We start from the raw sequence: 27098 nt of genomic DNA on the forward strand, positions 1-27098 counted from the left end.
TTATGGAGTTATGCTGTGTTATGGTGCCAAAGACGGGGTGGCGACCATGTTCACCGAGTCCCATAATGAGCCGGGTATGATATATGATATTGACATGCATGCTTTATGTTTCAAAAGGACAAGTGTTTTGGTATTCTGGACATTGTACATGTTTCTGTACTCCTTATTTCAGTTATGATCCTTCTTACTGTATTTCATTCTTTATATACTCAGTACATATTCCGTACTGACCCCTTTCTTCGGGGGGCTGCGTTGCATGCCCGCAGGTACAGATAGTCGGTTTTGTGACCCTTCAGCATAGGACTCCTACTCAGCTATCTTGGAGAGCTCCGTTGTTCCGGAGTTTAGACTTTTGGTACAGATCTTGTGATGTATAAATATATATGTTTATTCAGGGGTACGACGGGGCCCTATCCCGTCATATTTCACTGTTAGTACTCTTAGAGGTATGTAGACATATGTGTGGGTTATGTATAAGTTCTGTTCAGCTGTGTCTAAACGTTGTGCCATGTATATGTTCGTCTGTAATGGCAGCCTTGTCGGCTTACATATGACATGATATTGATGTGTAGTGGCACCCTTGTCGGATTGCGTATCATTTTATGATCTTATTAGTTGTGACTCCTCAGGAGACAGTCTATCTGGATATATATATATATATATATATATATATATATATATATATATATATATATATATATATATATATATATATATATATATATATATATAAGATGACGTTATGAACCGTTAGAGTTCTTTCGTAAGTTACCATATTGTTCGTAGTTTTAGTTTGGCTATATCTAACAGGTACGTATACGGGTGTCTAGGTCGGGCACTAGTCATGGCCCACGGGGTTGGGTCGTGACAAAAGTGGTATCAGAGCAGTTCATCCTCGGAGTGTCTACATACCGTGTCTAGTAGAGTCTTGTTTATCGGTGTGTTGTGCACCACATCTATAAACCGGAAGCTACAGGACATTTAGGATGTTACCTTTCTTCCATATCTAAGATCGTGCGATAGAGCCCAGCCTAGGAAATGAAATTCCTTATGCTAACATTTGATTTCAGCTGAAGAACGACATCGACAGAAGGAAGCGACTGATGATGTTGGAAGTTAAAAAGTACACAGGTAAGTAACGTTGCGAAAGATGCATGTCGGATAAGGTAAGAATATTGAAATATGATTGAAATGTAAAGTTGAAAAATGAAAGAGAAGGTAGATAGGAAGGTATAACAGGACGGATCGTTAAAGGATCAGGTACGTCTCGAGGTGCGATATGTGAGGTAAGTTTCGGCACCTTTATACTTTTACTTGAAATTGGGAGCCCTGTGTGGCTATGAGATGATATGATATACACGTATATATGTTGGCCCTGTGAGGCATTGTTGGTATTTCCTGCGTGCAGGTTTTGGGATAGTAAGAAGTACAGAGGAAACTCTGCCAAAATATTCCCAGAAGTAGAAAAAAAAGAATGAGATATAGGTTCATAATATGTCCTGAAAGGTCGATATCGATAGGGTAAATTTATTATGTTGGATTAATGCTTTAAGAGATACCCTCCATGTCATCTGTAAGAAGCACCATTTTTATTTGGGAAATTTTATTTCAAAGAAGCATGTATGAGCAGCACAGTTTGGAATCCATTTGAACGGACCAGAATACTTTCCAGCTACATTTTTACCATAGAAAAAGCTCATGTTGAAGGGCAAAAACATCCAGTGATTAAGTTTCACTTTTATTGAAAAGTACAAAGCATACAACAAGTAGTTTATGAACTAAACAATTCGTTCACGACTCAAGAATAAATTTGGAGGTAAACCATGTGAATCAAGCACTAGAAGTCCTATGGTGCTTGTCGGATTCTAGTTTTTCTTCTGGTGGTGGTTGGAGAATGTTTCATGTTGACATTTTATTAGTTCTTAATCAACTAATTGGAGATGGAATTTGTGGAAGGAAAACTCAAACTTGTGGGCTGTCTAGGATCACGTGTTTCATGTGTTGTTGATAAAATGCTAGGATAAATTGGAAAAAGCTTATGACACTAAGGGTTGATGTAGAAAGAGGTGGCAAATCTTAACAGAACGTTTTATTGAGGTATAGAGTGAAATGATAAGTAGGGATAAATTACGACGAGTTTACAGTTAAAAGGAGTAATAGTATGATTGAGATAAAGGTACGAAGGAGGAAGAATTATGAAAAATTATGAAGGTATTGATAAGACAGCTTGTGAGATATTAAGGATAAGATTGATCAGAAATGGTGAAGGGTTAAGTACGCCTAGTCCATAGAGTGTAATTAAAACATAGTGAGAATCGTGAATGAGGTTAAGGAGTGTTACGTTATAGGATGGATTACGAACAGGATGTAAGGTGAATACCATAAGGATTGGTATAGAAATGAGTAAAGCCTAGCAAGGAAGTAACTAAAGAATATGATGTGATTAGTGTGAAACGGAAAAGCAAATGTAGAACGAATAAGAAAGACTTACAAAGTCCTATAGGGAAAGTTCAGAATAGAGATCAAGTGGTAACGAAAGTAAAAGCGAGCACAGGAAGTGAAGGAGTTAATAGAAGGAAGAAGATAAGAAGAAAGCGAGTGGGATTACAGTGTATCGATGTGTTATGACGTGTATAGCTAAGAAAACGAGTAAAATAAGTGACGGAATTGTGAAAGACTAAACTATAGAAAGATGAGCAACGAGACAGAATGAATGACTGGTATAAGATAAGAACAAATATGGATAAACAGAATATGTTTTTAAAATGAGAAAGGGGTTATGTAGGAATAGTGTTTACCGAAGGATACACGAGTAGCATGAAATTCCTCGTGCATAAAATAAAAGATGGACATAGACTGGAGAAATGAAAGGAATACCAAAGGAAGCACCCAAGACAGACGTAATTAATTGAGTATATGTATATAATAAAAGAGAAATATATAGCTTCGAACTTAAGGTGTAGTACGACGAGAAGGTGATAAGACAAGACCACTGTTAAGACGACTTTGATATGATTTTGAGTAATTTAGAATTTAGCGTTGGGTATACAAAAAGAATGAAAGAGCATGAGGAATAAAAGAGTACTGCGTGTATGTGACTTCACCTCGAAAATAGTGAAATCCTTAAAGAACAAGGATTGTGGAATTAAGAAACAATTGAGGTATTGTAAATTTAGTAGAGAAAACATATTATATCCGCTGGAATAAAGATACCGTTATAAGAGAGCTTTGGACACTTATCATCAGAATATAAGTGCTACCTAATTGAGAATTTGGAATGACTACAGGTACTATATATATCGAAAGGTTCCCGTCACTTCCTGATTTTAATTAAGGTTTCGTACATGGATAATCAAAGTTATAAATTATAAAGAAAAGATATGGATATGGTACAGTGTGCCAAGTGAATTGAAAAAAAAAAGGGAGATCATATGAATTTGAAGATTGAAAATGGGGACATAGAGTAGAATATAAATAGATAATGATAAGTACACCCTAAAAGGGGGAAGCGGATGAGAGAAATGCAAGCGTAAGATGAAATCAAGTGACACTGCAACACGTTTAATGTGGATACCTAAACATTAAATGAGATCCCTTGCTGAAACAAGTTAGTGAGATTTGAAGGCCAGCAATAAACAGATAGAAGCCAAGATGGTATTTGAGACAGTGCTGAGAATCATTGGTAAAGATCTTGGATAATATGACATCAGAAAGTGGATGCTTATAAAAAGGAAGAATACGACAAGAGAATGGTAACGAGTAACTTAAAAGATATTATAAAGGATAGCAAGGCTATACTGGATTAGAGGTTAAGATGTTGGCAACGGAGTTATTGGCTAATGATATTGTGACATATAAGTAGCAAAGGAGAAAGGATAGGAAATCTCTCCTATAGTAGGATATGAGAAAACCAAATGGTGAATAGAGGAAGGGAAATGAGTATGGCAAGACAGACAGCAAGTGAGTTTTAGTGCAAATAGGATGTATAAAGCAGAATGGACCGGGAGAAGGAAAGACCATAACTAAGATTGGATATACTTGATACGAGTTGTACCAGAATAGTTATGCAATCTACGAAAATTTGTATGCTAAGAATGAGACCAGGTGAGTACTTGATAAGAGGAGTAAGGGTTCAGTAATAACAATATGATTACGATATTTTGGATACATTAGGGAAAGGTGTAAGATGGTTTGAACCAAAGTACCGAGATAGGATTAGTACAGAGGGCAAAAGCCATAGTGAACCCCGATATCAATTAAAAGGTACAAGAGAAGAATACAAGGTAAAGCATAAAGACTAGTGGAACGACGCTAAGGTATTTTCCGGGTTGATTTGAGCACCTACACATACTCTTGTAAAGATTGCAATAGGATGCGTGATAGGAGGACTAAGAGCAAATTTGAGTAAAGGGGCAATAGAAGAGTTTGAGTCAAAAATAGAGAAACGACATGAGGTAATATGCCTAAAGTATTGCCAGTTAGGGTAAAGGAAATTACGAAATGATTTATCCGAGATAATCGGAACAAGTGGGTTACTGGTTACTGGATGACAGTGAAGTTATAATATGGGGGAACCCTAGCGCTATTTGATAGCCAACCCTAAAGATCGAGATCAAGAAATAAAAGCAAGTGATCGTTAAAGACCTTTAAAAGAAAGTCAGAAAGTGACACGTGATGCTGAGGATTTCAGAATATAGACAGTCACAGCGAAGTAAAGCAAGGATATTGGAGTACGAGAATGTTACCGTCTGGGAAATTTCATTTTACCCGTAGAGTCTGTGAGGGGTCTACAAATACCGGAGGTATGAAATAATCTAAGAATTGCAAAATCTAATAGACCGATGAGGGATGTCAAGCGTTACAAAATCTTGTTTAAAGATAAGAAGGTAAAGTGAAGTGAACGAATCATAATCTCAAGGGAGTAATTATAGAAAATGAAAGAGTCGAGTCACGACTAAGTGCACCATGAATACAAGTCCGAATCAATCAATGACAGTACAACTGAACAGTATGCAGACAAGGGAAAGAGTAACCCTTCAGCAGGAGAGCTCGCAATACAACTGACAACCGACTGCGAAGTAAAGGAGAGTAAAAGCAATGACGTGGAATTATTACCTCGGGAAGCAATAGAAAGAGGAAATATTACAGGAATGACTATGTAGAGATCTGAAATGCGTTATAGTGAAGTATAGCAAATCGACAAATGGAAGAGGTATGTAAAGGGCATAATTAAATAAAAGAACACTTGAGGAAGTATTGGGAGTTCAGGACCAGTTTAACATTCGAGGACGAATGTTCTAAAGGGGGGAAGGATGTTATACCCCGTATTTTTATACGTCGTATTATTCGCAAGCAAATCGACTCAAATTAAAGACGGGATTATTTTCGGACATGAAATGGGAACTTTTAATTTTCAATTTTAATTAGAACATAAATTGTTTATAAATTTTATTTAGTGTAGAAATATTATTGGAGATTAGGAACTAATTAATTATGATTAGATTATTAAGTAGGGATTAGTGGTTAATTAAAATTAATTAATTTAATTATCATTTGTGGGCCCCACCCGAAAATTAAAAAAAAAATGATAACAATTCAAGAAAGAATTGGTGAGTCATTAGGGGTGGAGGACGTGTGTCAATACAAGAATCATCATATAAATAGTTGGCAAAATGATCAATTCAATTCATTTTACAAACTTAAAGTTAGGAAAAAAAAAAAGGAAAGAAAGAGAACTTCCATGGCTGCTCACGGCCAGCCATTGATGGAAGGAAGAAATATTTTGTTGCATGTTGTGATAAAGTTCCAAGTGAATTACAAGTTCAAGGAGGTGATAGCAACATTGGATGTTGAATTGAGGAAGAAGAAATTGTGAAATTGGAGCAATTAAGTGTAGAAATTCCTCCGAGAAAACTCAGGTAAGATTTTCTTATTTTGTGGTATAATTGTATTAATGGTATTGTAAGAGAAGGATTAAAATTGGATTGGATGAAATTGGAAGTAAGAAATTTCATGAAATCGTTGTTATACGAAATTGTGGGTTGAAAAGGATCAAAAAGGGTTATTAGATTGTTAGAGTTGTTTATGCGCTGAATTTTAAGGGTTCTATATGAATATTGCTATTACTGTCATTGTTGGTATTTCTGTGATAACAGGAGGATAATTGGAAGTTCGGGTTAGGCGAATATATAGGGGAAATGCTGCCCGATTTCCGTTAAGTCCTTAACTAATGAAAACCCCAATCGAGAAAGTATAAGATAAAGAATAAGTTCTATAGGAGATTGGTGTTATGTTGTGTTTATGGAGTTATGCTGTGTTATGGCGTTATGATGTGTTTATGGAGTTATGATGTGTTATGGCGCCAAAGACGGGGTGGCGACCATGTTCACCGAGTCCCATAATTGGCCGGGTATGATATATGATATTAACATGCATGATTTATGTTTCAAAAGGGCAAGTGTTTTGGTATTCTGGACATTGTACTTGTTTCTGTACTCCTTATTTCAGTTATGATCCTTCTTACTATATTTCATGCTTTATATACTCAGTACATATTCCGTACTGACCCCTTTTCTTCGGGGGGCTGTGTTTCATGCCCGCAGGTACATATAGTCGGTTTGGTGACCCTTCAGCATAGGACTCCTACTCAGCTGTCTTGGAGAGCTCCGTTGTTCCGGAGTTTAGACTTTTGGTACAGATCTTGTGATGTATAAATATATATGTTTATCCAGGGGTATGACGGGGCCCTGTCCCGTCATATTTCACTGTTAGTACTCTTAGAGGTCTGTAGACATATGTGTGGGTTGTGTATAAGTTCTGTTCAGCTGTGTCTAAACGTTGTGCCATGTATATGTTCGTCTATAATGGCAGCCTTGTCGGCTTAAATATGACATGATATTGATGTGTAGTGGCAGCCTTGTCGGCTTGCGTATCATGTTATGATCTTATTAGTTGTGACTCCTCAGGAGACAGTCTATCTGGATATATATATATATATATATATATATATATGATGACGTTATGAACCGTTAGAGTTCTTTCGTAAGTTACCATATTGTTCGTAGTTTCAGTTTGGTTATATCTAACAGGTACGTATACGGGTGTCCAGGTCGAGCACTAGTCATGGCCCACGGGGTTGGGTCGTGACAATAAATATGAGTGAAATGCAATGCATAAACATGATAAGAGTACATTTTAAATCTGTCGGAGTGACATACGGTCGTTACACCTTCGAACATCATTATGAGACAACGTTTTTATCAATAAGTGACTCTTATGATCATACTGAATCTGAAGAAGAACTTACTGAGACTAACATTCTAGAACATGAATTAACATGGAACATCCCTAGCTACTAAGAATAGAGTCATTATGGAATAGCGTTGCGTTTTACGTTCCGTTCATAAGGATTATGCCAAAAAGAAGGAAAGTTAGCCTTAACATACCTCAAGTCTTCCAAGTAATCCAACAACAAGCTTACCACAACTAGAGCGCCAATCCTATAACAAAGGAATGCATGTACCACTTAGATGGCGCTAGCATATCACATATATCAATAATAACTCGATTCTATAGTGAAACGAGCAGTATTTCCCCTATTTCTTAATCATCACCACAAAGTCCACAACCAACAATCAACATAACAACCTCATGTGACCTTCTTTAACTCATATTCACAACATTTAAAGATATACAATTGAGCAGCCCGATATATGCTTGTATACAACACTTCCTTCTTCCGAATACACTAAGTATACAACCTCAACACATTTTCAACATTAACTATTATACTCATAACAAGATGTTTGCTCAAAAAAAAAAAAACTAACAATCATGGCTCAAGTTAGATTACAACTCAAAATAACATCGAGTTCATGTTTGAACCTTTTCTCCAATTTATTTCTCTCTATCACACAAACTCATAATCATGGAAATAAGATGAAATCTTATCTTAAGAACTCAAGAACACTTCAATTCTAAGATCACTTCACCTTGAAATATCCTCCAAAGCTTTTACAAGAAAAAGAGACAAGTTTCAACAATACTTTGAAAACCCTAGGCACTTGATTCTCACTTTGATCTTTAATTTATGCTTGGGGAAGTGATTGAATATGATGGAAGAAGTTTCTAGAGCTTATATGAACTTGGGTTTGGGTTAAAATGACTTAAGAAGGAAAGGAAATCATAATCTATAAAATCAGCAAAAACCACTGCCATAAAGATACGGTCCGTATAAAATTATACGGCCAACACACTGTCCGTATAATTTTATACGGACCTATAATGGTCCGTATCTTACCACCTAAAAAATCTGCCTTCTCTGTTAAATTTTCAAATCCTTAAATATGGTCCATATCACAAAATACGGACCATATCTTATAAATACAGTCCGTATTTCACATTTCCAAAACCAACTTTTTTCGAAACGTATTCTCTTCTATTCTCTTATTCTCTAATCCTTCCGTAACTTACAAAACATGAGCTTAAACCCTTATAAACATAAGATAGAGATGTCCACCCTAGTATAACCTCAGAAACAGCCCTGGTGTCCAAGACTATGGCAACTAACATATGACGAATCTCAATGTGTAAAACTATGAGGTCCAACAACAGACCACTGAATCCACCATGGAAGGTGGTAATGCACGCGAGATGTTGCAAAAATTGATTTTAGCTATTGGAACCCTTAATGGAGAGGTTGCATCTTTGAAGAAATTGGATCAAACTATTGTGCAATTGCAGGATCACATAGAAGGAGCCAGAAGTGATGCTTCACCTATTGGAAATGGAGCTAGAACTTCAAGGGAAAGTGTCATGACCTAAATTGCGGGTTGTGGTGGCACCTACACTAACCCCGCCCCCCCTCCACCCCGGTAGGCGAACCATTCCCAAAATATTAACTTCTATCAATACAATTGAGTTATGAAACATCACAGGTAAACCTGATTGAATAGTGTAAATAAATAAGCCAAGCGGAAGACAACACTTTATTCATTAAAACCATCTCCCAAAACCGGGTCTAGACTCGTACAAGAGCTTCTAAAATATCTACAACTTGAATAAAATTACAGACTCAGGACTGTCACGACCCAATTTAGAATATCGCGGGCACCTACCATTCCCACCTCGGTAGGCGAACCCTCAATCAAAATAAAACATTTTTCAAGTAAAGAACAATCCATTCTTCAATATATACATAATTAACATAGGAAATCAATGATTATATTAACCCAAATTTCGGAAGTGATTACAATAGATAAATAATTACAAAGACTCGGTTGCACTCCCAGGACGTGGTCTAGACTAGTACAAGAGCGACTAATGTAATTCTAGAATGCAATAATAACTCTAAGACGCAACCTCCACCCCCAAATAAAGTGGGCAGAGGCCTTCGAGATAGGCACCGTGCATCTTCCGAACACGTCAACAATCTATCACCTGAAACACTCTACACCCCAGAAGGGATGTAGCAAGAGTGACATCAGTACAATCAACACGTACTGAGTAATCATCATAGGCCGACAATGGTTAGAGGCACATATCAGTAAAAGATTTAACAAATAAGCATGATAAGTAACTAGATCAACAACATACATTATCTACCGCTCATCATATCATCAAGGTTCTTGGATCAATTAAATCTTATCTAATAGACACTAGGCAATCCACACAAGTTTCGCAAGTCAATTATCATCATGCTATTCAATATTAGTATATAAGTCAACTCGCCATTATGATAACCATTGTTCACCTAATTTTTATTAACCCAACACATACGACTAGAACAAAGAACAGTCAACAAGGATAATTCAAGATCATGGCCTATGGTTTAGGACTAAGCCCAATCGTGTCAAGTCTCAATATATCCAATCTAAAAACCAACAACATAAGTAATTATCAGATCATCACAATATAAGCCAGAATGCGATGCAATGCAATGGTGTATGAATGTAGATGCAATGCAATGATGTGTACACATATACTCCGAACAGAAGTATCGATGTCTCGGTAGCACAATCCATGGAGGACCGGAAAAGTCCATGTACCTCACTCAATCCACAATTCTGGGACAACCATCGGACATCCGACTCTCACATCACTCGCACACAATCCATGATTCTAGGACAACCATCGGACATTGAACTCTCACATCACTCGCACCCAATCTACGATTCTGGGACAACCATCGGATATCAGACTCTCACATTACTCTCATGCAACAATATATCATGAAGGATGAGAGTGCGTGCAATGTATGAGTCAACATCAATAATCAGATCAATATCACAAGTATCAAGCATGGGTATGCCAAAAATATCATGAAAGACTACTCAAGTCACATAGAACACTATCCTAGTACTCAAATGTCAACAAGTGAGGTACCACAATATCATGAACAAGATATATCAATAGTCTTCAATAATCAACACGGACTAGTCACGTAAGATATCACCTCGCTTCATTTACTGCCTATCAATATTAACATTGATAATTCCACTTTCTACTTACAAGACATCACTAATACCCAGTCTAGAATCAATTCACAATCTGTGGTACATTTTATCCATTTCGATATCAAACAAGATCCACTATGAATAACATAGAGTAGATTATACACATCTCACAAAAATTCTCATCAAGGGACATGGTAAACTAAGTATCGTACAACTAACTTCCAAGGCACAAGAAGTCCACCAATTTTCAGGGAAAACTAACACATGAACCTAAGAAGTCTACAGGCCATAAGCCCGAACACACATATCACATAACACTACCATCCTAAGGTTCCACCCTAAATCTCTAATTTCTATACATGCATTCTCCGTTTCTTATAATATATGAATATGTAAATCTAACCGGAGTCTACCAAAAGGAAGTTGTAACCTGCCTCGAGGTTGAGCGGGCTCTACGAACATCCGTAGATCTTCAATTTGTTCCTCACGTCGTATTCCTCACGAATGAACTTGAAACAACCATGAGACCCAAAATAAGAATCTTCATTAGAGCATTTATAAGAGGTTCGGATTGATAAGGGAAATTTGGGAATTTAGACGTCTTCTAGATTTTCTAGGCCTTTATTTCTAAATGAACTCTCTTTCTAACATTATAAAGCTAAGCGATTTATTAACCTCCATCATGAATAAAATCAACCACTTAAGCTACTAGCGAAGTAAAGTCACCCTTTTTAACTTTATTCCGTAAAAGGCCATTTTCAAGATTCAAGAAAAAGACCCATTTACAAATTTGAGAAGGAGAAAATAATCTAAGTTCGTGACCATTCAAGGGTGAAGAAAATGAGGGATTGAGCCAACATAATCCATATTAAGAACTTGCTAACCATTTGACCTTCTAAGTCTAGGAATTGGTGATACCTATTCGTTAGTTCTCTAGGTAAAGACCTTAGGAACAAATTACTATTTGAAAGGAGGGAAGAGGTTAGGAGGATTTCCATTGCCAAGAAAATCTGAATTTGAACTCTAAAAAGGCTTGAGGGGTAGCTGGACTTTAGGGTTTTTAGAGAAATGGGGTCAATTCCCGAAATGAGCTCTTAAATAGGCAAAATTACTGTGCGTCACCGGTTAAGCAGTATGGGGACTGCTTAGGCGTCCCGCTAAGAATGCTAAGGAACCGCTGTGGCGGTCCACTGGACAAACCACCATGTTGCTTTGGCGGTCAGTCCACTGCTACAGCACTACCGCTGTAGCGCTATACTAGCCGATGCGGCGGTCCAATTGGGCCTGGTGGCCCAAATTTCATGTCACAACCCAAACTAGAGGGCCATGACGGGCACCTGACCATACTAGTCAAGCACCATCTGACATACATCTGTGACATCAACATAAACATAGGTGGGTCAGTAGGGCCATCATATGATACTCAATAGACTCATAAGGAAAATGTGTTTGTATTAAATAGTCTGAAAGACTCATCTATATGGATATGCTGAACATACTATATGAGCCAACAAGGCTGTCATGATCATTTATGTGATAATATATGAAACAACAGGACTGAACATTATCTGACTGTGCATAACAGTCTACAAGCCTCTACTGGAAAACATAACATAACGTGGCCGAGACAAGGCCCCACCATACCCATGCATATATAATCATGCTGACCCCTGGCATCTCCGAAGCAAATGGAGTGCAACAATCTTAACCACTGAGCTAACAGCCTACTAGATGGATGACCAACCTGTATCTACAGACCTGCGGGCATGAAATGCAGCCCCCCAAGCAATAGGGGAGTCAGTACAAATAATGTACCGAGTATGTAAGGCGTAAGAACATCAAGTACATAAGAAATATGAGAGACATCTGAAACATGAAAGCTAATCTGAATATCTGAATGCACCTGTGATTAACATATATAAATAGCTGCATAACTCTGTATAACTGAAAGTGCCTCTGAGGGTGTATGCTATGCATAGGTCATAATATAACTGTCAGTGCTGTGGAACGTACAACCTAATCCATATCCCATATGTTAGTGCCCAGGAACATACGACCCGATCTATATAACATATAACAGTGCCGAGGAACGTACGACCCGATCTATATATCATTATCATCACTATGTACCAGCTGATCAGGTGGTAATACGTATATAATACCTATCCCTTTTTCCCATACCCCATATACATATAATAAATGCGTATATAACGCCTTCTGGTCATGGGTCAATGTGCATATGTATAAATAAATGCAATGCATAAATAAGATGAATAACTAGAACTCTCAGAGTGACATAAAGTCGTGCTACCTCCAATAAATATCGTTAAGCTAACATCATCAACATACGTAATCTCAAGACCTGTGAACAGAAGGAATAATCATAAAAGAGGTACAGGAACATCAAAGATTAGAGTACACCTAATGCTTCTAAGAGTGGAGTAATATGGAAGTTTGTTCATATGTTCGTTCGTTCATATCATAAGGATCACGACAAAATGAAAGAACGAACGAACGAACAGTGAATAGGCTAGCGAAGAGCACGACGTATATGATGATTTGATAAGTAAGATATAGAATTTGATGATCCTAATCGAGATTCAAAGACATTTGACGTAAGGGAAGAAGGTTTGTAAGGAAAGTAAAGGATATGTTGCGTGTCGGGTAAGAATTATAAGCGACGAGTTAACGATGGCGTAAGGATGTCATAGAGAAGAGTGATAACGTCCCTTATATTGGAATTGAAGTGTTAAACAAGTGTCAAGAAGGTTCCATAAGGATTGGAGGTCTAACGAGTCGACGAGAACGAAATCCAAACAGCTGGGCATTATATGGCCCAACATTCTGGCCGTATGTTAGGCCGTATAATTAGCCAAGAGGGGCATCACTCACAGGACCAAACAAACGGCCAAACATACGGCCCGTATAAATTGTACGAACCATATGTTGGTCCGTAATCTTGGCCGGGACAAATTTAAGTGTTTAATATAAGGACCCCTCTCTCATTTTATTTCATTTCATTCCACTTCTCTACACACCAAGAAACATCTAGAACTTTATCCATCATTAATCCATAAGAATTCAAGGAAAAACCATGATCAACTATACCAAATCCATGAAAACAACTGTATGAAACCTAGTAAAAGTTCATCTACACCAAGAAAACTCAAGGGAAGTGAGTTAGGGTTTTGGTGCAAGAAGAGAAGTTCCATTGAAGTGTTGTTCATCCATCATCTAAGGTGAGTTTTATGATCATTCTTGGTTGTTTAAGGTGTTGAAAGTTAAAAGCACTTGGATTGTAGAAAGATATGGAAAATGGGTCACGAATGAGTGAATAGTGCCATTGTTGAGAAATAGTTTGGGGTAAATTATGATCATTGATGAATTGTGATTGTAAAAATGTTATGAATGACATTTAGAACATGGAATAAGTATTTTATATGAGAAAACGCGATAGTGAACTATAATTACAATAATGGAGAAATTGAAGAGGAGTTGTGAAATGCGGATAATGTGGGTGAATAATGATTGTTGCCTATTATATTGTGAATCTTGATATGGATGTTTGGGAGTTGAAATATGATATGGGTAAAGTAGTAGAAACAAAGGAAATGCTACCCAATTTTCTTTAGCTTTAGTAAGCACGTTTAAGTAATCGATTAGCTAATGTTCATGCGACTTCTCTTGAAGGTAGAAACGTGGGCATCAAAGGAGAACAAGCAAGTGATAGATTAGTTAAACGCAAAAGGTATGTGAGGCTAGTCCTTTATTTCTATGGCATGAATCCTATGGTATGACTTTCCTTCTTTCTTACAAATCTTCTATATCCCGGAAAACTAAGAGTCTATGTCCATGAATAGCTACATGAGATAAGAGATACATTATGAGTCCAATTATGATGATGATGAGTTAAGTATAAAGATTCTAGAGTTCATGATATGATGTTTTTATAACACTAATGATATCGTATGTGGTATACACTCACCTCATATACTATTCCCTTCAAGGTAAGGCAGAATATCATTAAGTCAATGATGTCCTTCATTGTATCCACTCACCTTACATATTACTTCTTTCAAGGTGAGGCAGAATACCATAAAGTTAATGATGTCATTTATTGAATACACTCACCTTATATACTATTCCCTTCAAGGTGAGGCAGAATACTTATAAATGTTCCATAATGGAATCGGGGGTTCACGACCTTAGGTCACCTCGATAAAGTATAGCTATCTTTGAGTTATTATACATGCATTATGATGAGTATATGTTGAGGATATTACACCGTGCCTATATGGACGTGCAGACACGCACCACTATAGTGGGCAGCTTACATCCTGGACGCGGGAGGCCTGGACGCAGGTTACACATTATCACATCGTACCTATATGGACGGGCAACTTATACACTTATACATTACTGCATACATGATATGATGAGGATTATGAGTAAGTCAGCATGTGTTATTCCTTTTATAAGTGACAGTCATATACAATTGCTCCTCATTGATGTTTCCTTTATCTCATTGACGTATTGTTGTTATTTATGCCTCTTATACTCAGTACATTGTTCGTACTGACGTCTGCTTTCTTTGGACGCTGTGTTCATGCCCACAGGTAGACAAGGAGGTGATCTTGATCCAGACTCGTAGGAGCTAGTATGTTACACCTCAGAAAATCTTCCGTTGGTACGCAAGTGAATGGACTAGCGACGAGTACGAGTACCCGATATTTCCATGAGTAAGAAATAACAATTGATGGCCTTAAGCAAGATTTCAAAGTCAATTGCGATAAGAGATAGGTCATGCTCCACAGTGACTAATTATAGGTTCTGAACACGTGAAAGTTGCAGATTTGCACTTTGGCCCAGTCGATCGTAAAGTGATATACGGACCATAAAGTAGTTTACGGGTCGTAAACTGCCATGTCGTATTTCAACTTCCAAACCTTCGACTTTCTGTCAAATGCTTGAATGGTTAAATACGACTTGAAATACGGACCGTAAACTGAAATACAGCCTGTAAACTGAGTCGTAAATCACCATGTCCTCAGCCTAACTTTCTGGTTCTGTTATGCTTTAATACGTCCATAGAATACAGGCCGTAAACCAAAATACGGACCATAAACTAGGTTTACGACCACTGTGCACTTTCGACGACTGTTCATTTCAGATCAGATTTTGGGTTATTAAAAAGTGGACCAAGTTTATTATTTCATTTCCACATTTCACCCCTTTTCTCTAAAACATCTCTCTACATTTATTCCATAATAATTCAAGGATTATTAGTGATCAACAACATAAACCAAGTGAATCAAGTGTAAGAAAACCATCAAAGATCATTCAAAGTCAAGAAATCTCAATGGAGATAAACTAGGGTTTTTGCTCAAGTGGAGTGTTATCAACTAGGGCTCGTTCCTACAACATCTAAGGTAAGATTCATGGTATTTATATGTTGTTTGAAGTATTTAAGAGTTGAAATACTTGGGTTGTAGAAGAGTATAGAAAAATGGGTCATGAATCTGGAATAGTGCTCTTTTGAGAAATAGTTTGAATTGAATTATGATTCTTGATGTATTGTGATGTAAATATGTTATAAATGATGTTGAGAACTTGAGATGAGCAATGTATGTGAATGGACGTAGTCGTGTGTATTATGACCATGGATATGGGCGATTGAAGGTAAATTGAGAAATGTGGATAATGTGAATGAATAATGACTATTGTTATGGTATTGTGAATGTGTTATTGACGTTTGCGAGTTGATATACGTTATGGAGGAATGTCGTATAAACAAAGGAGATGCTGTCCGATTTTCCCTAGTTTTAGTCATATATGCTAGCTATTGATTCTAATGATAGTATGACTTTAATGAAGGTAGAAACATGATCGTGGAAGGAGAACGTGCAGGTGTAGAATTGTTCAATGGGAAGGTATGTAAGGCTAACCCTTCTTTCATAAGGCATGGTTCTTTGGCCAACACCTACATCTCTATAAGCATATGATGTCCTCCAAATGACTAGATCTTCCGAGCTATTAAGCTCACGATTCTTGGATATGCTACGATTGTATTAAGTTCCTTATATGACGAGTAAGCCTATAGAGATAGAGGTAATGAATGACGATAATAGTGATAATGATATTGATGACGACTATAATGTCAATAGCGATGACGATAACGATGACGATGATGATAGTGATGAAAGTAGTAAAGATGTGTATGAGCTATATGTATGTGTGCCCATGTATGGCTACTATGAAACACCGAGCTTACATGGCGGGTAGTATATGTATGTATGTTTACGTAATGCGCGCACACCACTGCAGTTGGGTATGGACAACACTGAGCCTTGGTAAGGCCAGGTATGTGTAACACTGAGCCTTGGTTGGCCAGGTATGTGTAACACTGAGCCTTGGTTGGCCAGGTATGTATGATCACTGAGCCTATATATGGTCGAGTACGTGAAACACCGAACCTTCGAGGTCGGGTATGTTATGTAAACGATATGTATATGATAGATATGAGTATGAATACGAATATGAATAAGGATATGTATATGAGACACCGCACCTGCATGGTCGGGTATGCTAGGTAAATGCTATGTATATGATACGAGTACTAATATAGAACGGATACGACTATGGATACAGATATTGATGTATGAACACAAATACGCATTAGAATGGAAAGTTTCTATGAAAGGCAGGTAAGTTCCTATGACGATGATGTTACCATCTCCCATCTTGTGCCATTTCTCATGTTGTTCATCATGCTTCTATATTGATATTGATTATGCTTTACATACTCAGTACATTCTTCGTACTGACGTCCTTTTGTTTGTGGACGCTGTGTCATGCCCGCAGGTGCACAGGGAGACAGACTTGATCCATAGCTGCTTTCTCATAGACTACATAGCAGAGCTCCATTTCATTCGGATAGCTTTTGGGTACTTATTTTTTTGTGTACACAGTTATGGGAATAGCAGGGTCCTGTCCCGCTCATGTGATATGTTATACTCTTCTTAGAGGCTCGTAGACATGTGTATATGGTTAGATATGTCTGGCCTTGTCCGCCTATATTTTGTATATCATTTTAATAGCCTTGTCGGCTCATGAACATTGATGTGGCATAGATACCAATGATGATGTAAAGGCACTGTTGTCCAACGGGACTAGCATGGTGAATGAAAAGAATTATATGTTAAATTGTGTGTCTCACCTAGATGTAAGTTTAAGTGTAAGCCAAGGGGTGCCCGGGTGGGCTAGCACCGTGACTTTATGAGTTTAAATCCTCCGGAGTTTTTTGGGTCAAAACTGGATGCAGACCCGCAAGGTTTTATTGATGAGATGCTGAGAACATTGAGGATTATTCATGCCTCTGAAACCGAATCTGTGGAGTTGGCATCTTATAGACTCCGAGATGTGGCGGTATTATGGTACAATAATTGGCTAGCATCAAGAAAAGAAAATGTGCCTCCTCCCATTTGGTAAGAATTTGTAGATGCTTTCATCCGCCACTATTTGCCACCCGAGGTCCGCCGAGCTAAAACGGATAGGTTCTTAAGTGATTATATAGGGGGATCAAGGCAGACACATTCTAGACACTCAGGCCATTCAGTGACTAGTGCACCTCCTCGATTTACAGGTACGAGATTTGATCGCTCCTTCCTTTCAGGACAGGGTCAGAGTTCGAGGGCCCCAGATTCTCAGTTTGGGGGAGATTATAGCCAGAGAAGACCCCCAGTACCGCCATGAAGTCAGTGCGGTAGGTTACACTCCGGACGGTGTCACCAGGGTTCGGATGCTTGCTATGCCTATGGACGGGTTGGGCATGTGATGCGAGATTACTCGTCGATGAGTGGTAGAGTTGGGGTTAAGCCCACAGGATCAGTGGCTGGTTCATATTCAGTGCGCTCGGTAGGTCAGACTTCCTAGATGTCAGCGGGCCGAGGTAGAGGTAGAGGGGTAGCATCTACTTCAGGTGTCACTCAGCCCCGAGTGTATGCTTTAGCCGGACGACAGGACCTCGAGTCCTCCCCGGATGTGGTTACAGGTACATTATCCATATTTTCTCATGATGTATATGCATTGATAGATCCGGGTTCTACACTCTCTTATATTACTCCGAATGTTGCTAGTTGTATTGGGGTGAAACCTGAGCCAATCAAACCTTTTGAGGTATCTACTCTTGTTGGTGATCCCGTGATAGCTAGACAAGTGTATAGAAATTATGTAATTGTGATATGTGATCGCCAGACCAAAGTTGATTTAATTGAGCTGGAAATGCTAGATTTTGATGTGATTATAGGTATGGATTGGTTGGCCTCATGTTATGCTAGTGTTGATTGCCGAATGAAAATAGTTCGATTTCAATTTCCGGTAGAGACCGTACTCGCATGGAAGGGCAATACAGCATCTCCAAAAGGTATGTTTATTTCCTACCTTAAGGCAAGGAAGATGATAGCCAAGGGCTATAGTTATCACTTAGTCCAAGTACATGACACCGAAGCAACATCACAAACGTTCCAATCTGTTCCGGTAGTGAATGAATTTTCGGATGTATTTTCAGATGAACTTCCAGGCCTTCCTCCAGAAAGAGAGATTCACTTCGCTATTGATGTATTGCCGGACACCAAGCCTATTTCTATTCCTCTGTATCGAATGGCTCCGGCAGAATTGAAAGAGTTAAAGGCACAGTTGAAAGATTTGCTTGAAAAGGGATTTATTAGACTCAGTTCATCATGTCACGACCTAGCTAGGGGCCGTGACGGGTACCCGGGGCTGACCACCGAGCACCGCTCGTTCTACTACTCATCATACTCATTAAACCTCCTTTTTGTTTTTTTCGTTCATAAACTTATGATCATAAGAAAATCATTTTCGTTGCAGAACATAAATACTTTTATATACATAAGCCCTTTTGCTATCAAAAGATAATGTACACATATCTACGTATATACAGTAGTGACCTTGTGAGACCATATAACCCACACATACGTATCTACGAGCCCCTACTAAAGTACTAGACATATGGACGGGACAAGACCCCGTCGTGCCCAAAATACATATACGTATATATACACAAAAGTATAAACCCGATTATCACCTTCAGAATAATGGAGTGCTCCTGAAAATCTGCTGATAGCTCCTATAGATCTGCGCCGTCTCCCTGTCTACCTGTGGGCATGAACACAGCGTCCAAAGAAAATGGACGTCAGTACGAACATTGTACTGAGTATGTAAGGCAGGAATGAAATAAACATGATAGAGAATCATAAGTCATGAGGTGAAGGAAAAACCTGCGCGACCCTTAAGGATGAATGCATTTCATACATATACCACATATACATAATCGTCGTACATGAATCATCATAGCGTATACATCATCACGTCATATAATTCATCATCATAATACTGTATCTACTCATAAACATAAAACGTTATCCGTATTCGGCCACTTAGGGCTCGACAATATCCTTATTCGGCCACATGGTGGCTCAACAGTATCCGTATTCGGCCATGTAGTGGCTCGACAGTATCCGTATTCGGCCACGTAGTGGCTCGACAGTATCACATACATATCTTCCATATTCGGCCACGTAGTGGCTCGACCATATCACATGCATCATACAAGGATCAATATGTCTCGTCATTATCATAGCCATCACATACATCTTATTAGCTTGTCGTAACCTTTCATTAATGCACACATTTAAATTTAAAGACAATATATGAAAATCACATCATATTTGTAGCATGAATTTCGTATAAATATCGCATGATAGTCTTTAAAATCTTGTGGCTTAAGCTCATCATTTCCATTATCGTTTATATAGCATATCTCTTACCTTTATCTCATATGAAATCCTCTATGAACATAGACTCATAACTTTGCGGAACATTGGTCATGGGACATGCATTAAGGCTTATGGACAATCTATAACAATGTCGGGGTGACATAAGGTCAAGAACCCCCGAGTCCATTATGGAGCATTCATAAGCATTATGCCTCACCTTGAAGGAATTAGCATATAAGGTGAGTGTAGTCAATGAACAATATCAATGGATCATAATATGGATCATTATCCTTGTAGAACTATGATATTGTAGGCCTTAGTATCTTTAGACTTAGACTCATCATCGTCATTACCGTATTCGTAACATGCCTCTTATCTTATCCCATATGGCTATTCGTGAACATAGGCTCTTAGTCTTCCGAAAAGTAGGAAAGTCATGGAGAGGTAAGAAAAATACTATCATAGGAATCATATAAGGATCATTAATTTCGTAGGAATATCATATCACGAGCTTTATGACTTCTAGACTTAGATTCCTTATCGACATCGTCATGCTCTTTATAATCGTAGACTCATAGTTTTTTTGATATGTAGGAAAATCGTGAAGAAGGACGGAATATCATATCATGGGATTCATGCCTTAGAAAGAAGGGACTAGCCTTACATACCTTTTTCGTTTAAGCAATCTAGCGTTCGCTTTTTCTCCTTCGATGTCACGCCTCTACCTTCAAAAGAGGATCCGTACTAACATTAGTCAATCAACCATAAGAACGCACTACTATTTCTAGAGAAAATTGGGCAGCGTTTCCTTTGTTTCTACTACTTTTCTCATGTTCTATTTCAACTCCCAACATTTACAACAACACTCACAATAGCGTATCAACATTCATCACTTATCTATATTTAGCAAAATCCACCATTTTTCTCCAATTTCTCCACATTTAATGGTTTTAGCTCATCATCATAATTTTTCTTACTTCACACCTATTCCATGGTCTATACGCCATTTATAACGTATTCATCATCACAACATATCAACGTTCATGGTTACATTCAACTATCATTCAATTGTGACACTATTCACTCAGTAATGGCCCATTTTCTATGTTCTTCTACATTTCAAGCATCTTAGCTTTCCAATACCTTAAATAACATGATAAAGTCATGAAACATACCTTAGATGATGGTGGAACAAGCCTAGAGTGGAATCACTTCTTTAGCACCAAAACCCTTCTTCCAATTAGGTTTCATACACTTTGTTTCATAGATTTGGTGTTGATGATCATGATCTCCCTTTGATTCTCTTAAATTTTGTGGATGAAATGTTTGGATAAGTTCTACAGGGTTCTTGAAGGTTGTAGATGAAATATGAATGAAAATGAATGAGAAAGTCACTTATAATAATCACAAATCTGATTTTTAATGAACAGTCGTCGGGGTGTACAGTGGTCGTAAACCACAGTTTATGGACCGTAATACTAGTTTACGGGCCATATAACGTGGTCGTATTTAAGCATATAAAAAACATGAAGGTTTGCTGGAGGTCATGATAGTTTACGGCCACAGTTTACGGGCCGTATTTCAGTTTATGGTCCATAAACTGGGTAGTATTTTACCATTTAAACTTTGGACAGAAAGTTGAAATTTTTGGAATGTTAGAGGACGAGGGCAGTATACGGTCCGTAAATCACTTTACGGGTCGTATTCTGATTTACGACCACTGGCTGAATTGAAATTCTACAACTTTCTTATTTCCAAAAATTCATGAATCGTCATTCCCTACTCAGCATCGTACACTCATACTCTTTGTTGGTCTATTCATTGTACGTTCACGAAGAAATTTCCAAGGTGTAACACATCACCAGGGGGAGCGCCAGTCTTGTTCGTGAGAAAGAAAGACGATTCCCTACGAATGTCCATCGATTACAGGCAATTGAACAAGGTGACGATAAAGAACAAATATCCTCTCCCAAGGATTGATGATTTATTTGATAAACTATAGGGTGCCAAGTGGTTTTTTGTAAAATAGACTTGAGGTCGGGTTATCATCAAGTGGGGGTTAGAGAAGAAGATATTCCCAAAACAGCCTTCAGAACAAGATACGACCATTATGAATTCCGGGTGATGTCGTTTGGGTTGACTAATGCTCTGGCAGTGTTCATGAACTTGATGAATAATGTATTCAGGCCACTCTTGGATTTGTTTGTGATAGTATTCATTGATGATATTCTGGTATACTCTCGCACAGAATCCGAACATGCAGATCATTTACGTATCGTTCTTGGAATTCTTCGAACCCGAGAATTATATGCAAAATTTTCAAAGTGCGAGTTTGGCTGAATTCTGTAACATTTCTGGGCTATGTTATTTCAGATGATGGAATTCGAGTCGACACTCAGAAAATTGAAGCTGTGAAGACTTGGCCAAGGCCTACAACGCCTACAGAGGTCCGTAGTTTTCTGGGATTGGCTAGTTACTATAGAAGGTTCCTAGAGGGATTTTCCTCAATTTTAGCCCCATTGACGAAGCTGACCCAGAAGTCAGCTAAATTTCAGTGGAATGATGCTTGTGAACGCAGCTTCCAAGAGTTGAAGGACAGATTAACCTCAGCTCCAGTTTTAACACTTCAAGAAGGGTCAGATGGTTATATGGTGTACTGTGATACTTCCGGCGTTGGGTTACGATGCGTGTTAATGCAGCACAGTAGAGTCAATGCTTATGCTTCTACATTACTTGTATGGTGTGCATGTTGATATCTATACAGATCACAAGAGCCTTCAGTACATTTTCAAACAGAAGGAGTTAAATCTGCGGCAGAGGCGGTGGTTAGAATTATTGAAAGATTACGATGTAAATATTTTATACCACCCCAGAAAAGCAAATGTAGTAGCTGATGCACTTAGCCGCCAATCAATGGGAATTTATGTGAAGTTCCTCCGGAAAAGAAAGAGATGATTCATGAGCTCCACTAATTAGCTAATCCTGGAGTACGTGTGATTGATTCGAGTAGTGTAGGGATTGGTATTAATGATCCCACAGTTTCATCCCTGAATGTAGAAGTGAAAGAGTGCCTGTACGAAGATCCTCAATTGTGCCATTACAGAGGTATATCTCATGAAAAAGAGAAGTCCCCATTTGAAACTTCTACGGATGGAATTCTTAGATACCGAGGCAGGCTATGTGTGCCGAATGTGCCAGAATTGCGCCGTCGAATTCTAGAAGAAGCCTATCATTCTCGGTACTCTATTCACCCAGGTGCAACAAAGATGTATCATGATCTCAAATTAATATATTGGTGGGATGACATGAAGAGAGACATAGCAGAATTTGTAGCTTAATGTCCAAATTGCCAACAAGTGAAAATCGAACATCAAAAACCAGGAGGACTATTGCAAGCAATGGAAATCCCTACCTGGAAATGGGAAGTGATCAACATGGATTTTATTGTGGGGTTACCTCGTTCTCGAGGCAAATATGATTCTATATGGGTGATTGTGGACCGATTAACAAAAGCAGCTCATTTTCTTCCAGTCAAAACCACATACTCAGCAGGAGATTATGCAAGGTTGTATCTCAAAGAAATTGTGCGACTCCATGGTATTCCATTATCTATTATCACAGATAGAGGAGCTCAATTTACAGCCAAGTTCTGGAAGTCCTTTCAAGAAGGTCTAGGTACTCAAGTGAAGCTTAGCACGACATTTCATCCGCAGACGGATGGGCAAACCGAACGTACTGTCCAGACATTGGAGGATATACTACGGGCTTATGTACTGGACTTGGGTGGTAGTTGGGATGACTATTTACCTCTGATTGAGTTCGCATATAACAATAGCCATCATTCCAGTATCCAATCCGTATGAAGCTTTATATGAAAGGAAGTGTAGATCCCCAATTGGATGGTTTGAAATAGGAGAAGTATAGCTAATGGGCCCTGAATTGATTCAGCAAGCAGTAGAAAAAGTCAAGGTGATCCGAGATCGATTGTTGACAGCCTAAAGTCGCCAAAAATCTTATGCGGACAACCGCCGGCGAGACTTGGAATTTTAGGTTGATGATTGGGTATTTTTGAAGGTGTCGCCAATGAATGGGGTGATGAGATTTGGAAAGAAAGGAAAGTTAAGTCCTCGATACATTGGACCTTATAAGATTATCCGCAAGGTGGGTCATGTAGCTTATGAGTTGGACTTACCTTCAGAGCTTGAATCAGTCCACCCAGTTTTTCATGTTTCAATGCTTCGTAAGTGTATTGGAGATCCTACGAGGATTATTCCAATTGATGATGTTCAAGTGACAGAAAAGCTAGCATATGAAGAAGTGCCCATTGCCATCTTAGACAGGCAAGTACGGAGACTTCGAAATAAGGAAGTCGCTTCAGTTAAAGTCTTGTGGCGAAACAACAATCGGGAAGAAATGACTTGGGAAGCAGAAGAGAGTGTGAAGTTCAAGTATGCACACTTATTCCAACCCCCAGAACAAATTCATGATGAAACACCAAGATTTTGAGGTATGTGTACTTTCTCGTTTATGCATATTGGTCGTGTGTGGCCAAATTTTAGTGTTATTGTATTGTGGCCCTGTGAGGCAATGTTATTATGGGTTGTTGTGACAAGATTGTAGTGCCATATTACAGGGGAAACTCTGGCAAAATTTTTGCAAAATTCCCGAGTGTCTAACATTCGAGGACGAATATTCCAAAGGGGGGGGGGGGGGGGGGGGGGAGAATGTTACACCTTGGAAAATTCCATGTTAACGTACAGTGAATAGGCTGGTGAATAGCATGACGTATACAATGATTTTATAAGTAAGAGATACCATTTGATGATCCTAATCGAGATTCAAAGACATTTGACGTAAGAGAAGAAGGTTGTTAAAGAAAGTAAAGGATATGTTGCGTGTCGGGTAAGAATTATAAGCGACGAGTTAACGATGACGTAATGATTTCTTAGAGAAGAGTGATAACATCCCTTAGAATTGTATTGAAGTGTTAAAAAAGTGTCAAGAAGGTTCCATAAGGATTGGAGGTCAAACGAGTCGACGAAAATGAAATCCGAACAGCTAGGCATTATACAGCCCAACATACTGGCCGTATAAATTACACTGGCCGTATGTTAGGCCGTATAATAAGCCAAGAGGGGCATCACTCACTGGACTAAACATATGGCCCGTATAAATTGTACGGACCGTATGTTGGTTCCTATATCTTGGTCGGGACAGATTTAAGTGTTTAATATAAGGACTCCTCTCTCATTTTATTTCATTTCATTCCACTTCTCTACACACCAAGAAACCTCTAGAACTTTCTCCATCATTAATCCACAGGAATTCAAGGGAAAACCATGATCAACTATAACAAATCCATGAAAACAAGTGTATGAAACCTAGTAAAAGTTCATCTACACCAAGAAAACTCAAGGTAAGTGAGTTAGGGTTTTGGTGCAAGAAGAGAAGTTCCATTCAAGTGTTGTTCATCCATCATCTAAGGTGATTTTTATGATCATTCTTGGTTTTTTAAGGTGTTGAAAGTTAAAAGCACTTGGATTGTAGAAAGATATGGAAAATGGGTCATGAATGAGTGAATAAGGCCATTGTTGAGAAATAGTTTGGGGTAAATTATGATCATTGATGAATTGTGATTGTAAAAATGTTATGAATGGCATTTAGAACATGGAATAAGTATTATGTATGAGAAAACGCAATAGTGAACTATAATTACAATTATGGAGAAATTGAAGAGGAATTGTGAAATGCGGATAATGTGGGTGACTGATGATTGTTGTCTATTATATGGTGAATGTTGATATGTATTTTTGGGAGTTGAAATATGATATGGGGAAAGTAGTAGAAACAGAGGAAATGCTGCCCAATTTTCTTTAGCTTTAGTAAGCACGTTTAAGTAATCGATTAGCTAATGTTCATGCGACTTCTCTTGAAGGTAGAAACGTGGGCATCAAAGGAGAACAAACAAGTGATAGATTAGTTAAATGCAAAAGGTATGTGAGGCTAGTCCTTTCTTTCTATGGCATGAATCCTATGGTATGACTTTCCTTCTTCTTTATGAATCTTCTATATCCCGGAAAGCTAAGAGTCTATGTCCATGAATAGCTACATGAAATAAGAGATACATTATGAGTCCAATTACGATGATGATGAGTTAAGTATAAAGATTCTAGAGTTCATGATATGATGTTTTTATAACGCTAATGATGTCGTATGTTGTATACACTCACCTCATGTACTATTCCCTTCAAGGTGAGGCAGAATATCATTAAGTCAATGATGTCCTTCATTGTATCCACTCACCTTACATATTACTTCTTTCAAGGTGAGGCAGAATACCATAAAGTTAATGATGTCATTTATTGAATACACTCACCTTATATACAATTCCCTTCAAGGTGAGGCAGAATACTTATAAATGTTCCATAATGGTTCACGACCTTAGGTCACCTTGATAAAGTATAGCTATCTTTGAGTTATTATACATGCATTATGATGAGTATATGTTGAGGATATTACACCATGCCTATATGGATGGGCAGACACACACCACTATAGTGGGCAGCTTACATCTCGGACGCGAGAGGCCTGGACGCAAGTTACACATTATCACACCGTACCTATATGGACGGGCAGCTTATACACTTATACATTACTGCATACATGATATGATGAGGATTATGAGTAACTCAGCATGTGTTATTCCTTTTATAAATGACAGTCATATACAGTTGCTCCTTATTGATGTTTCCTTTATCTCATTGACGAATTGTTGTTACTTATGCCTCTCATACTCAGTACAATGTTCGTACTAACGTCCGTTTTCTTTGGACGCTGTGTTCATGCGCAC

Source organism: Lycium barbarum, chromosome 8, assembly GCF_019175385.1.
Source record: "Lycium barbarum isolate Lr01 chromosome 8, ASM1917538v2, whole genome shotgun sequence".
NCBI lineage: Eukaryota > Viridiplantae > Streptophyta > Magnoliopsida > Solanales > Solanaceae > Lycium > Lycium barbarum.